Below are 13,894 nucleotides of genomic sequence, written 5' to 3'. Positions count from 1 at the left end.
GAGCAGAGCACTTTGTAAAAATGCGTTTTAGAAGTAAATAACTCGTTTTGAAGAGGTTTTAACACTGCAGTACTGCTTTTTGCAGTTTTTCCACTAATGTCAACTTTATAATCACGTTGTAGTGTTCTGTAGCTCACAGTCTTGTGTAGAATCGCTGTTTGCATAAGCTTGTACAATTATTTCTAAACAGGAACTTATGACTGAGCATTTGAACTTAACTTGTCAGACAAATAACAAAACATGATTCTGGAGCAGAATCCTTTGTAAAAACGCGTTTTAGACGTAAATAATTCGTCTAAAGAAGTTTTAACACTGCAGTACTGCTTTTTGCAGTTTTTCCACTAATGTCAACTATATAATCACGTTGTAGTGCTTTTTAGCTCACTGTCTTGTGCAGAATCGCTGTTTGCATGAGCTCGTACAATCATTTCTTAAAGGGAACTTACGTCTAAGCAAACGAATTTACTTTGTCAGACAAATACAAAAACATCATTCTGGCGCAGAGCACTTTGTAAAAACGCGTTTTAGAAGTAAATAACTCGTTTTGAGAGGTTTTCACACTGCAGTACTGCTTTTTTCAGTTTTTCCACTAATGTCAACTTTATAATCACGTTGTAGTGTGTTTTAGCTCACTGTCTTGTTCAGAAACGCTGTTTGCATGAGCTTGTACAATCATTTCTAAAGAGGTACTAATCACTGAGTAAATGAATTTACTTTGTCAGACAAATACCAAAACATGATTCTGGAGCAGAGCACTTTGTAAAAATGCGTTTTAGAAGTAAATAACTCGTTTTGAAGAGGTTTTAACACTGCAGTACTGCTTTTTGCAGTTTTTCCACTAATGTCAACTTTATAATCACGTTGTAGTGTTCTGTAGCTCACAGTCTTGTGTAGAATCGCTGTTTGCATAAGCTTGTACAATTATTTCTAAACAGGAACTTATGACTGAGCATTTGAACTTAACTTGTCAGATAAATAACAAAACATGATTCTGGAGCAGAATCCTTTGTAAAAACGCGTTTTAGACGTAAATAATTCGTCTAAAGAAGTTTTAACACTGCAGTACTGCTTTTTGCAGTTTTTCCACTAATGTCAACTATATAATCACGTTGTAGTGCTTTTTAGCTCACTGTCTTGTGCAGAAACGCTGTTTGCATGAGCTTGTACAATCATTTCTAAACAGGAACTTATGACTGAGCATATAAACTTACTTTGTCAGATAAATACAAACACATCATTCTGGAGCAGAACACTTTGTAAAATCGCGTTTTAGAAGTAAATAACTCGTTTTGAGAGGTTTTCACACTGCAGTACTGCTTTTTTCAGTTTTTCCACTAATGTCAACTTTATAATCACGTTGTAGTGTGTTTGAGCTCACTGTCTTGTTCAGAAACGCTGTTTGCATGAGCTTGTACAATCATTTCTAAAGAGGTACTAATCACTGAGTAAATGAATTTACTTTGTCAGACAAATACCAAAACATGATTCTGGAGCAGAACACTTAGATTTAGAAGTAAATAACTCATCTAAAGAGGTTTTAACACTGCAGTACTGCTTTTTGCAGTCTTTCCACTAATGTCAACTGTATAATCGCGTTGTAGCTCATTGTCTTGTGCTGAAACGCTGTTTGCATGAGCTCGTACAATCATTTCTTAAAGGGAACTTACTTCTAAGCAAACGAATTTACTTTGTCAGACAAATACAAAAACATCATTCTGGCGCAGAGCACTTTGTAAAAACGCGTTTTAGAAGTAAATAACTCGTTTTGAGAGGTTTTCACACTGCAGTACTGCTTTTTTCAGTTTTTCCACTAATGTCAACTTTATAATCACGTTGTAGTGTGTTTTAGCTCACTGTCTTGTTCAGAAACGCTGTTTGCATGAGCTTGTACAATCATTTCTAAAGAGGTACTAATCACTGAGTAAATGAATTTACTTTGTCAGACAAATACCAAAACATGATTCTGGAGCAGAGCACTTTGTAAAAATGCGTTTAAGAAGTAAATAACTCGTTTTGAAGAGGTTTTAACACTGCAGTACTGCTTTTTGCAGTTTTTCCACTAATGTCAACTTTATAATCACGTTGTAGTGTTCTGTAGCTCACAGTCTTGTGTAGAATCGCTGTTTGCATAAGCTTGTACAATTATTTCTAAACAGTAACTTATGACTGAGCATTTGAACTTAACTTGTCAGACAAATAACAAAACATGATTCTGGAGCAGAATCCGTTGTAAAAACGCGTTTTAGACGTAAATAATTCGTCTAAAGAGGTTTTAACACTGCAGTACTGCTTTTTGCAGTTTTTGCACTAATGTCAACTATATAATCACGTTGTAGTGTGTTTTAGCTCACTGTCTTGTGCAGAATCGCTGTTGGCATGAGCTTGTACAACACCTTTCTACACAGTAACTTATGACTGAGCATTTGAACTTAACTTGTCAGACAAACACCAAAACATGATTCTGGAGCAGAACACTTAGTAAAAACGCGTTTTAGAAGTAAATATCTCATTTTGAAGAGGTTTTAAGACTTTATTTCAGTTTTTCTACTAATGTCAACTTTATATCACGTTGTAGTGTTCTGTAGCTCGCTGTCTTGTGCAGAATCGCGGATTGCATGAGCTTGTACAATCATTTCTAAAGAGGTACTAATCACTGAGTAAATGAATTTACTTTGTCAGACAAATACCAAAACATGATTCTGGAGCAGAGCACTTTGTAAAAATGCGTTTTAGAAGTAAATAACTCGTTTTAAGAGGTTTCATCACTGCAGTACTGCTTTTTGCAGTTTTTCCACTAATGTCAACTTTATAATCACGTTGTAGTGTTCTGTAGCTCACAGTCTTGTGTAGAATCGCTGTTTGCATAAGCTTGTACAATTATTTCTAAACAGGAACTTATGACTGAGCATTTGAACTTAACTTGTCAGACAAATAACAAAACATGATTCTGGAGCAGAATCCTTTGTAAAAACGCGTTTTAGACGTAAATAATTCGTCTAAAGAAGTTTTAACACTGCAGTACTGCTTTTTGCAGTTTTTCCACTAATGTCAACTATATAATCACGTTGTAGTGCTTTTTAGCTCACTGTCTTGTGCAGAATCGCTGTTTGCATGAGCTTGTACAATCATTTCTAAACAGGAACTTATAATTGAGTAAATAAATTCACTTTGTCAGAAAAATACAAAAACATCATTCTGGAGCAGAGCACTTTGTAAAAACGCGTTTTAGAAGTAAATAACTCATTTTAAGAGGTTTCATCACTGCAGTACTGTATTTTTCAGTTTTTCCACTAAAGTCAACTTTATAATCACGTTGTAGTGCTTTTTAGCTCACTGTCTTGTGCAGAATCGCTGTTTGCATGAGCTCGTACAATCATTTCTAAAGGGAACTTACGTCTAAGCAAACGAATTTACTTTGTCAGACAAATACAAAAACATCATTCTGGCGCAGAGCACTTTGTAAAAACGCGTTTTAGAAGTAAATAACTCGTTTTGAGAGGTTTTCACACTGCAGTACTGCTTTTTTCAGTTTTTCCACTAATGTCAACTTTATAATCACGTTGTAGTGTGTTTTAGCTCACTGTCTTGTTCAGAAACGCTGTTTGCATGAGCTTGTACAATCATTTCTAAAGAGGTACTAATCACTGAGTAAATGAATTTACTTTGTCAGACAAATACCAAAACATGATTCTGGCGCAGAGCACTTTGTAAAAACGCGTTTTAGAAGTAAATAACTCGTTTTGAGAGGTTTTCACACTGCAGTACTGCTTTTTTCAGTTTTTCCACTAATGTCAACTTTATAATCACGTTGTAGTGTGTTTTAGCTCACTGTCTTGTTCAGAAACGCTGTTTGCATGAGCTTGTACAATCATTTCTAAAGAGGTACTAATCACTGAGTAAATGAATTTACTTTGTCAGACAAATACCAAAACATGATTCTGGAGCAGAGCACTTTGTAAAAATGCGTTTTAGAAGTAAATAACTCGTTTTGAAGAGGTTTTAACACTGCAGTACTGCTTTTTGCAGTTTTTCCACTAATGTCAACTTTATAATCACGTTGTAGTGTTCTGTAGCTCACAGTCTTGTGTAGAATCGCTGTTTGCATAAGCTTGTACAATTATTTCTAAACAGGAACTTATGACTGAGCATTTGAACTTAACTTGTCAGACAAATAACAAAACATGATTCTGGAGCAGAACACTTTGTAAAAACGCGTTTTAGACGTAAATAATTCGTCTAAAGGAGTTTTAACACTGCAGTACTGCTTTTTGCAGTTTTTCCACTAATGTCAACTATATAATCACGTTGTAGTGCTTTTTAGCTCACTGTCTTGTGCAGAATCGCTGTTTGCATGAGCTCGTACAATCATTTCTTAAAGGGAACTTACGTCTAAGCAAACGAATTTACTTTGTCAGACAAATACAAAAACATCATTCTGGCGCAGAGCACTTTGTAAAAACGCGTTTTAGAAGTAAATAACTCGTTTTGAGAGGTTTTCACACTGCAGTACTGCTTTTTTCAGTTTTTCCACTAATGTCAACTTTATAATCACGTTGTAGTGTGTTTTAGCTCACTGTCTTGTTCAGAAACGCTGTTTGCATGAGCTTGTACAATCATTTCTAAAGAGGTACTAATCACTGAGTAAATGAATTTACTATGTCAGACAAATACCAAAACATGATTCTGGAGCAGAGCACTTTGTAAAAATGCGTTTTAGAAGTAAATAACTCGTTTTGAAGAGGTTTTAACACTGCAGTACTGCTTTTTGCAGTTTTTCCACTAATGTCAACTTTATAATCACGTTGTAGTGTTCTGTAGCTCACAGTCTTGTGTAGAATCGCTGTTTGCATAAGCTTGTACAATTATTTCTAAACAGGAACTTATGACTGAGCATTTGAACTTAACTTGTCAGACAAATAACAAAACATGATTCTGGAGCAGAGCACTTTGTAAAAACGCGTTTTAGAAGTAAATAACTCATTTTAAGAGGTTTCATCACTGCAGTACTGTATTTTTCAGTTTTTCCACTAAAGTCAACTTTATAATCACGTTTTAGTGTTCTGTAGCTCGCTGTCTTGTGCAGAATCGCGGTTTGCATGAGCTTGTACAATTATTTCTAAAGAGGAACAAATCACTGAGTAAATGAATTTACAATGTTAGACAAATACAAAAACATGATTCTGGAGCAGAACACTTTGTAAAAACGCGTTTTAGAAGTAAATAATTCGTCTAAACAGGTTTTAACACTGCATTACTGGTTTTTGCAGTTTTTCCACTAATGTCAACATCATAATCACGTTGTAGTGTTATGTAGCTCACTGTCTTGTGCAGAATCGCTGTTTGCATGAGCTTGTACAATCATTTCTAAACAGGAACTTATCATTGAGTAAATGAATTCACTTTGTCAGAAAAATACAAAAACATCATTCTGGAGCAGAATCCTTTGTAAAAACGCGTTTTAGAAGTAAATAACTCATTTTAAGAGGTTTCATCACTGCAGTACTGCTTTTTTCAGTTTTTCCACTAATGTCAACTTTATAATCACGTTGTAGTGTGTTTTAGCTCACTGTCTTGTTCAGAAACGCTGTTTGCATGAGCTTGTACAATCATTTCTAAAGAGGTACTAATCACTGAGTAAATGAATTTACTTTGTCAGACAAATACCAAAACATCATTCTGGAGCAGAACACTTATTTAGAAGTAAATAACTCATCTAAAGAGGTTTTCACACTGCAGTACTGCTTTTTGCAGTCTTTCCACTAATGTCAACTGTATAATCGCGTTGTAGCTCATTGTCTTGTGCTGAAACGCTGTTTGCATGAGCTCGTACAATCATTTCTTAAAGGGAACTTACTTCTAAGCAAACGAATTTACTTTGTCAGACAAATACAAAAACATCATTCTGGCGCAGAGCACTTTGTAAAAACGCGTTTTAGAAGTAAATAACTCGTTTTGAGAGGTTTTCACACTGCAGTACTGCTTTTTTCAGTTTTTCCACTAATGTCAACTTTATAATCACGTTGTAGTGTGTTTTAGCTCACTGTCTTGTTCAGAAACGCTGTTTGCATGAGCTTGTACAATCATTTCTAAAGAGGTACTAATCACTGAGTAAATGAATTTACTTTGTCAGACAAATACCAAAACATGATTCTGGAGCAGAGCACTTTGTAAAAATACGTTTAAGAAGTAAATAACTCGTTTTGAAGAGGTTTTAACACTGCAGTACTGCTTTTTGCAGTTTTTCCACTAATGTCAACTTTATAATCACGTTGTAGTGTTCTGTAGCTCACAGTCTTGTGTAGAATCGCTGTTTGCATAAGCTTGTACAATTATTTCTAAACAGGAACTTATGACTGAGCATTTGAACTTAACTTGTCAGACAAATAACAAAACATGATTCTGGAGCAGAATCCTTTGTAAAAACGCGTTTTAGACGTAAATAATTCGTCTAAAGAAGTTTTAACACTGCAGTACTGCTTTTTGCAGTTTTTCCACTAATGTCAACTATATAATCACGTTGTAGTGCTTTTTAGCTCACTGTCTTGTGCAGAATCGCTGTTTGCATGAGCTCGTACAATCATTTCTTAAAGGGAACTTACGTCTAAGCAAACGAATTTACTTTGTCAGACAAATACAAAAACATCATTCTGGCGCAGAGCACTTTGTAAAAACGCGTTTTAGAAGTAAATAACTCGTTTTGAGAGGTTTTCACACTGCAGTACTGCTTTTTTCAGTTTTTCCACTAATGTCAACTTTATAATCACGTTGTAGTGTGTTTTAGCTCACTGTCTTGTTCAGAAACGCTGTTTGCATGAGCTTGTACAATCATTTCTAAAGAGGTACTAATCACTGAGTAAATGAATTTACTTTGTCAGACAAATACCAAAACATGATTCTGGAGCAGAGCACTTTGTAAAAATGCGTTTTAGAAGTAAATAACTCGTTTTGAAGAGGTTTTAACACTGCAGTACTGCTTTTTGCAGTTTTTCCACTAATGTCAACTTTATAATCACGTTGTAGTGTTCTGTAGCTCACAGTCTTGTGTAGAATCGCTGTTTGCATAAGCTTGTACAATTATTTCTAAACAGGAACTTATGACTGAGCATTTGAACTTAACTTGTCAGACAAATAACAAAACATGATTCTGGAGCAGAATCCTTTGTAAAAACGCGTTTTAGACGTAAATAATTCGTCTAAAGAAGTTTTAACACTGCAGTACTGCTTTTTGCAGTTTTTCCACTAATGTCAACTATATAATCACGTTGTAGTGCTTTTTAGCTCACTGTCTTGTGCAGAATCGCTGTTTGCATGAGCTCGTACAATCATTTCTTAAAGGGAACTTACGTCTAAGCAAACGAATTTACTTTGTCAGACAAATACAAAAACATCATTCTGGCGCAGAGCACTTTGTAAAAACGCGTTTTAGAAGTAAATAACTCGTTTTGAGAGGTTTCATCACTGCAGTACTGTATTTTTCAGTTTTTCCACTAAAGTCAACTTTATAATCACGTTGTAGTGCTTTTTAGCTCACTGTCTTGTGCAGAATCGCTGTTTGCATGAGCTCGTACAATCATTTCTAAAGGGAACTTACGTCTAAGCAAACGAATTTACTTTGTCAGACAAATACAAAAACATCATTCTGGCGCAGAGCACTTTGTAAAAACGCGTTTTAGAAGTAAATAACTCGTTTTGAGAGGTTTTCACACTGCAGTACTGCTTTTTTCAGTTTTTCCACTAATGTCAACTTTATAATCACGTTGTAGTGTGTTTTAGCTCACTGTCTTGTTCAGAAACGCTGTTTGCATGAGCTTGTACAATCATTTCTAAAGAGGTACTAATCACTGAGTAAATGAATTTACTTTGTCAGACAAATACCAAAACATGATTCTGGCGCAGAGCACTTTGTAAAAACGCGTTTTAGAAGTAAATAACTCGTTTTGAGAGGTTTTCACACTGCAGTACTGCTTTTTTCAGTTTTTCCACTAATGTCAACTTTATAATCACGTTGTAGTGTGTTTTAGCTCACTGTCTTGTTCAGAAACGCTGTTTGCATGAGCTTGTACAATCATTTCTAAAGAGGTACTAATCACTGAGTAAATGAATTTACTTTGTCAGACAAATACCAAAACATGATTCTGGAGCAGAGCACTTTGTAAAAATGCGTTTTAGAAGTAAATAACTCGTTTTGAAGAGGTTTTAACACTGCAGTACTGCTTTTTGCAGTTTTTCCACTAATGTCAACTTTATAATCACGTTGTAGTGTTCTGTAGCTCACAGTCTTGTGTAGAATCGCTGTTTGCATAAGCTTGTACAATTATTTCTAAACAGGAACTTATGACTGAGCATTTGAACTTAACTTGTCAGACAAATAACAAAACATGATTCTGGAGCAGAACACTTTGTAAAAACGCGTTTTAGACGTAAATAATTCGTCTAAAGGAGTTTTAACACTGCAGTACTGCTTTTTGCAGTTTTTCCACTAATGTCAACTATATAATCACGTTGTAGTGCTTTTTAGCTCACTGTCTTGTGCAGAATCGCTGTTTGCATGAGCTCGTACAATCATTTCTTAAAGGGAACTTACGTCTAAGCAAACGAATTTACTTTGTCAGACAAATACAAAAACATCATTCTGGCGCAGAGCACTTTGTAAAAACGCGTTTTAGAAGTAAATAACTCGTTTTGAGAGGTTTTCACACTGCAGTACTGCTTTTTTCAGTTTTTCCACTAATGTCAACTTTATAATCACGTTGTAGTGTGTTTTAGCTCACTGTCTTGTTCAGAAACGCTGTTTGCATGAGCTTGTACAATCATTTCTAAAGAGGTACTAATCACTGAGTAAATGAATTTACTATGTCAGACAAATACCAAAACATGATTCTGGAGCAGAGCACTTTGTAAAAATGCGTTTTAGAAGTAAATAACTCGTTTTGAAGAGGTTTTAACACTGCAGTACTGCTTTTTGCAGTTTTTCCACTAATGTCAACTTTATAATCACGTTGTAGTGTTCTGTAGCTCACAGTCTTGTGTAGAATCGCTGTTTGCATAAGCTTGTACAATTATTTCTAAACAGGAACTTATGACTGAGCATTTGAACTTAACTTGTCAGACAAATAACAAAACATGATTCTGGAGCAGAGCACTTTGTAAAAACGCGTTTTAGAAGTAAATAACTCATTTTAAGAGGTTTCATCACTGCAGTACTGTATTTTTCAGTTTTTCCACTAAAGTCAACTTTATAATCACGTTTTAGTGTTCTGTAGCTCGCTGTCTTGTGCAGAATCGCGGTTTGCATGAGCTTGTACAATTATTTCTAAAGAGGAACAAATCACTGAGTAAATGAATTTACAATGTTAGACAAATACAAAAACATGATTCTGGAGCAGAACACTTTGTAAAAACGCGTTTTAGAAGTAAATAATTCGTCTAAACAGGTTTTAACACTGCATTACTGGTTTTTGCAGTTTTTCCACTAATGTCAACATCATAATCACGTTGTAGTGTTATGTAGCTCACTGTCTTGTGCAGAATCGCTGTTTGCATGAGCTTGTACAATCATTTCTAAACAGGAACTTATCATTGAGTAAATGAATTCACTTTGTCAGAAAAATACAAAAACATCATTCTGGAGCAGAATCCTTTGTAAAAACGCGTTTTAGAAGTAAATAACTCATTTTAAGAGGTTTCATCACTGCAGTACTGCTTTTTTCAGTTTTTCCACTAATGTCAACTTTATAATCACGTTGTAGTGTGTTTTAGCTCACTGTCTTGTTCAGAAACGCTGTTTGCATGAGCTTGTACAATCATTTCTAAAGAGGTACTAATCACTGAGTAAATGAATTTACTTTGTCAGACAAATACCAAAACATCATTCTGGAGCAGAACACTTATTTAGAAGTAAATAACTCATCTAAAGAGGTTTTCACACTGCAGTACTGCTTTTTGCAGTCTTTCCACTAATGTCAACTGTATAATCGCGTTGTAGCTCATTGTCTTGTGCTGAAACGCTGTTTGCATGAGCTCGTACAATCATTTCTTAAAGGGAACTTACTTCTAAGCAAACGAATTTACTTTGTCAGACAAATACAAAAACATCATTCTGGCGCAGAGCACTTTGTAAAAACGCGTTTTAGAAGTAAATAACTCGTTTTGAGAGGTTTTCACACTGCAGTACTGCTTTTTTCAGTTTTTCCACTAATGTCAACTTTATAATCACGTTGTAGTGTGTTTTAGCTCACTGTCTTGTTCAGAAACGCTGTTTGCATGAGCTTGTACAATCATTTCTAAAGAGGTACTAATCACTGAGTAAATGAATTTACTTTGTCAGACAAATACCAAAACATGATTCTGGAGCAGAGCACTTTGTAAAAATACGTTTAAGAAGTAAATAACTCGTTTTGAAGAGGTTTTAACACTGCAGTACTGCTTTTTGCAGTTTTTCCACTAATGTCAACTTTATAATCACGTTGTAGTGTTCTGTAGCTCACAGTCTTGTGTAGAATCGCTGTTTGCATAAGCTTGTACAATTATTTCTAAACAGGAACTTATGACTGAGCATTTGAACTTAACTTGTCAGACAAATAACAAAACATGATTCTGGAGCAGAATCCTTTGTAAAAACGCGTTTTAGACGTAAATAATTCGTCTAAAGAAGTTTTAACACTGCAGTACTGCTTTTTGCAGTTTTTCCACTAATGTCAACTATATAATCACGTTGTAGTGCTTTTTAGCTCACTGTCTTGTGCAGAATCGCTGTTTGCATGAGCTCGTACAATCATTTCTTAAAGGGAACTTACGTCTAAGCAAACGAATTTACTTTGTCAGACAAATACAAAAACATCATTCTGGCGCAGAGCACTTTGTAAAAACGCGTTTTAGAAGTAAATAACTCGTTTTGAGAGGTTTTCACACTGCAGTACTGCTTTTTTCAGTTTTTCCACTAATGTCAACTTTATAATCACGTTGTAGTGTGTTTTAGCTCACTGTCTTGTTCAGAAACGCTGTTTGCATGAGCTTGTACAATCATTTCTAAAGAGGTACTAATCACTGAGTAAATGAATTTACTTTGTCAGACAAATACCAAAACATGATTCTGGAGCAGAGCACTTTGTAAAAATGCGTTTTAGAAGTAAATAACTCGTTTTGAAGAGGTTTTAACACTGCAGTACTGCTTTTTGCAGTTTTTCCACTAATGTCAACTTTATAATCACGTTGTAGTGTTCTGTAGCTCACAGTCTTGTGTAGAATCGCTGTTTGCATAAGCTTGTACAATTATTTCTAAACAGGAACTTATGACTGAGCATTTGAACTTAACTTGTCAGACAAATAACAAAACATGATTCTGGAGCAGAATCCTTTGTAAAAACGCGTTTTAGACGTAAATAATTCGTCTAAAGAAGTTTTAACACTGCAGTACTGCTTTTTGCAGTTTTTCCACTAATGTCAACTATATAATCACGTTGTAGTGCTTTTTAGCTCACTGTCTTGTGCAGAATCGCTGTTTGCATGAGCTCGTACAATCATTTCTTAAAGGGAACTTACGTCTAAGCAAACGAATTTACTTTGTCAGACAAATACAAAAACATCATTCTGGCGCAGAGCACTTTGTAAAAACGCGTTTTAGAAGTAAATAACTCGTTTTGAGAGGTTTTCACACTGCAGTACTGCTTTTTTCAGTTTTTCCACTAATGTCAACTTTATAATCACGTTGTAGTGTGTTTTAGCTCACTGTCTTGTTCAGAAACGCTGTTTGCATGAGCTTGTACAATCATTTCTAAAGAGGTACTAATCACTGAGTAAATGAATTTACTTTGTCAGACAAATACCAAAACATGATTCTGGAGCAGAGCACTTTGTAAAAATGCGTTTTAGAAGTAAATAACTCGTTTTGAAGAGGTTTTAACACTGCAGTACTGCTTTTTGCAGTTTTTCCACTAATGTCAACTTTATAATCACGTTGTAGTGTTCTGTAGCTCACAGTCTTGTGTAGAATCGCTGTTTGCATAAGCTTGTACAATTATTTCTAAACAGGAACTTATGACTGAGCATTTGAACTTAACTTGTCAGACAAATAACAAAACATGATTCTGGAGCAGAATCCTTTGTAAAAACGCGTTTTAGACGTAAATAATTCGTCTAAAGAAGTTTTAACACTGCAGTACTGCTTTTTGCAGTTTTTCCACTAATGTCAACTATATAATCACGTTGTAGTGCTTTTTAGCTCACTGTCTTGTGCAGAATCGCTGTTTGCATGAGCTTGTACAATCATTTCTAAACAGGAACTTATAATTGAGTAAATAAATTCACTTTGTCAGAAAAATACAAAAACATCATTCTGGAGCAGAGCACTTTGTAAAAACGCGTTTTAGAAGTAAATAACTCATTTTAAGAGGTTTCATCACTGCAGTACTGTATTTTTCAGTTTTTCCACTAAAGTCAACTTTATAATCACGTTTTAGTGTTCTGTAGCTCGCTGTCTTGTGCAGAATCGCGGTTTGCATGAGCTTGTACAATCATTTCTAAAGAGGAACAAATCACTGAGTAAATGAATTTACAATGTTAGACAAATACAAAAACATGATTCTGGAGCAGAACACTTTGTAAAAACGCGTTTTAGAAGTAAATAATTCGTCTAAACAGGTTTTAACACTGCATTACTGGTTTTTGCAGTTTTTCCACTAATGTCAACATCATAATCACGTTGTAGTGTTATGTAGCTCACTGTCTTGTGCAGAATCGCTGTTTGCATGAGCTTGTACAATCATTTCTAAACAGGAACTTATCATTGAGTAAATGAATTCACTTTGTCAGAAAAATACAAAAACATCATTCTGGAGCAGAATCCTTTGTAAAAACGCGTTTTAGAAGTAAATAACTCATTTTAAGAGGTTTCATCACTGCAGTACTGCTTTTTTCAGTTTTTCCACTAATGTCAACTTTATAATCACGTTGTAGTGTGTTTTAGCTCACTGTCTTGTTCAGAAACGCTGTTTGCATGAGCTTGTACAATCATTTCTAAAGAGGTACTAATCACTGAGTAAATGAATTTACTTTGTCAGACAAATACCAAAACATCATTCTGGAGCAGAACACTTTGTTTTAGAAGTAAATAACTCATCTAAAGAAGTTTTAACACTGCAGTACTGCTTTTTGCAGTCTTTCCACTAATGTCAACTGTATAATCGCGTTGTAGCTCATTGTCTTGTGCTGAAACGCTGTTTGCATGAGCTCGTACAATCATTTCTTAAAGGGAACTTACTTCTAAGCAAACGAATTTACTTTGTCAGACAAATACAAAAACATCATTCTGGCGCAGAGCACTTTGTAAAAACGCGTTTTAGAAGTAAATAACTCGTTTTGAGAGGTTTTCACACTGCAGTACTGCTTTTTTCAGTTTTTCCACTAATGTCAACTTTATAATCACGTTGTAGTGTGTTTTAGCTCACTGTCTTGTTCAGAAACGCTGTTTGCATGAGCTTGTACAATCATTTCTAAAGAGGTACTAATCACTGAGTAAATGAATTTACTTTGTCAGACAAATACCAAAACATGATTCTGGAGCAGAGCACTTTGTAAAAATGCGTTTTAGAAGTAAATAACTCGTTTTGAAGAAGTTTTAACACTGCAGTACTGCTTTTTGCAGTTTTTCCACTAATGTCAACTTTATAATCACGTTGTAGTGTTCTGTAGCTCACAGTCTTGTGTAGAATCGCTGTTTGCATAAGCTTGTACAATTATTTCTAAACAGGAACTTATGACTGAGCATTTGAACTTAACTTGTCAGACAAACACCAAAACATGATTCTGGAGCAGAACACTTAGTAAAAACGCGTTTTAGAAGTAAATATCTCATTTTGAAGAGGTTTTAAGACTTTATTTCAGTTTTTCTACTAAT

Source organism: Salminus brasiliensis, chromosome 3 (assembly GCF_030463535.1).
Source record: "Salminus brasiliensis chromosome 3, fSalBra1.hap2, whole genome shotgun sequence".
Classification (NCBI taxonomy): Eukaryota; Metazoa; Chordata; class Actinopteri; order Characiformes; family Bryconidae; genus Salminus; species Salminus brasiliensis.
The sequence above is the reverse complement of the archived record's forward strand: the minus strand, read 5'-3'. Positions refer to the sequence as shown.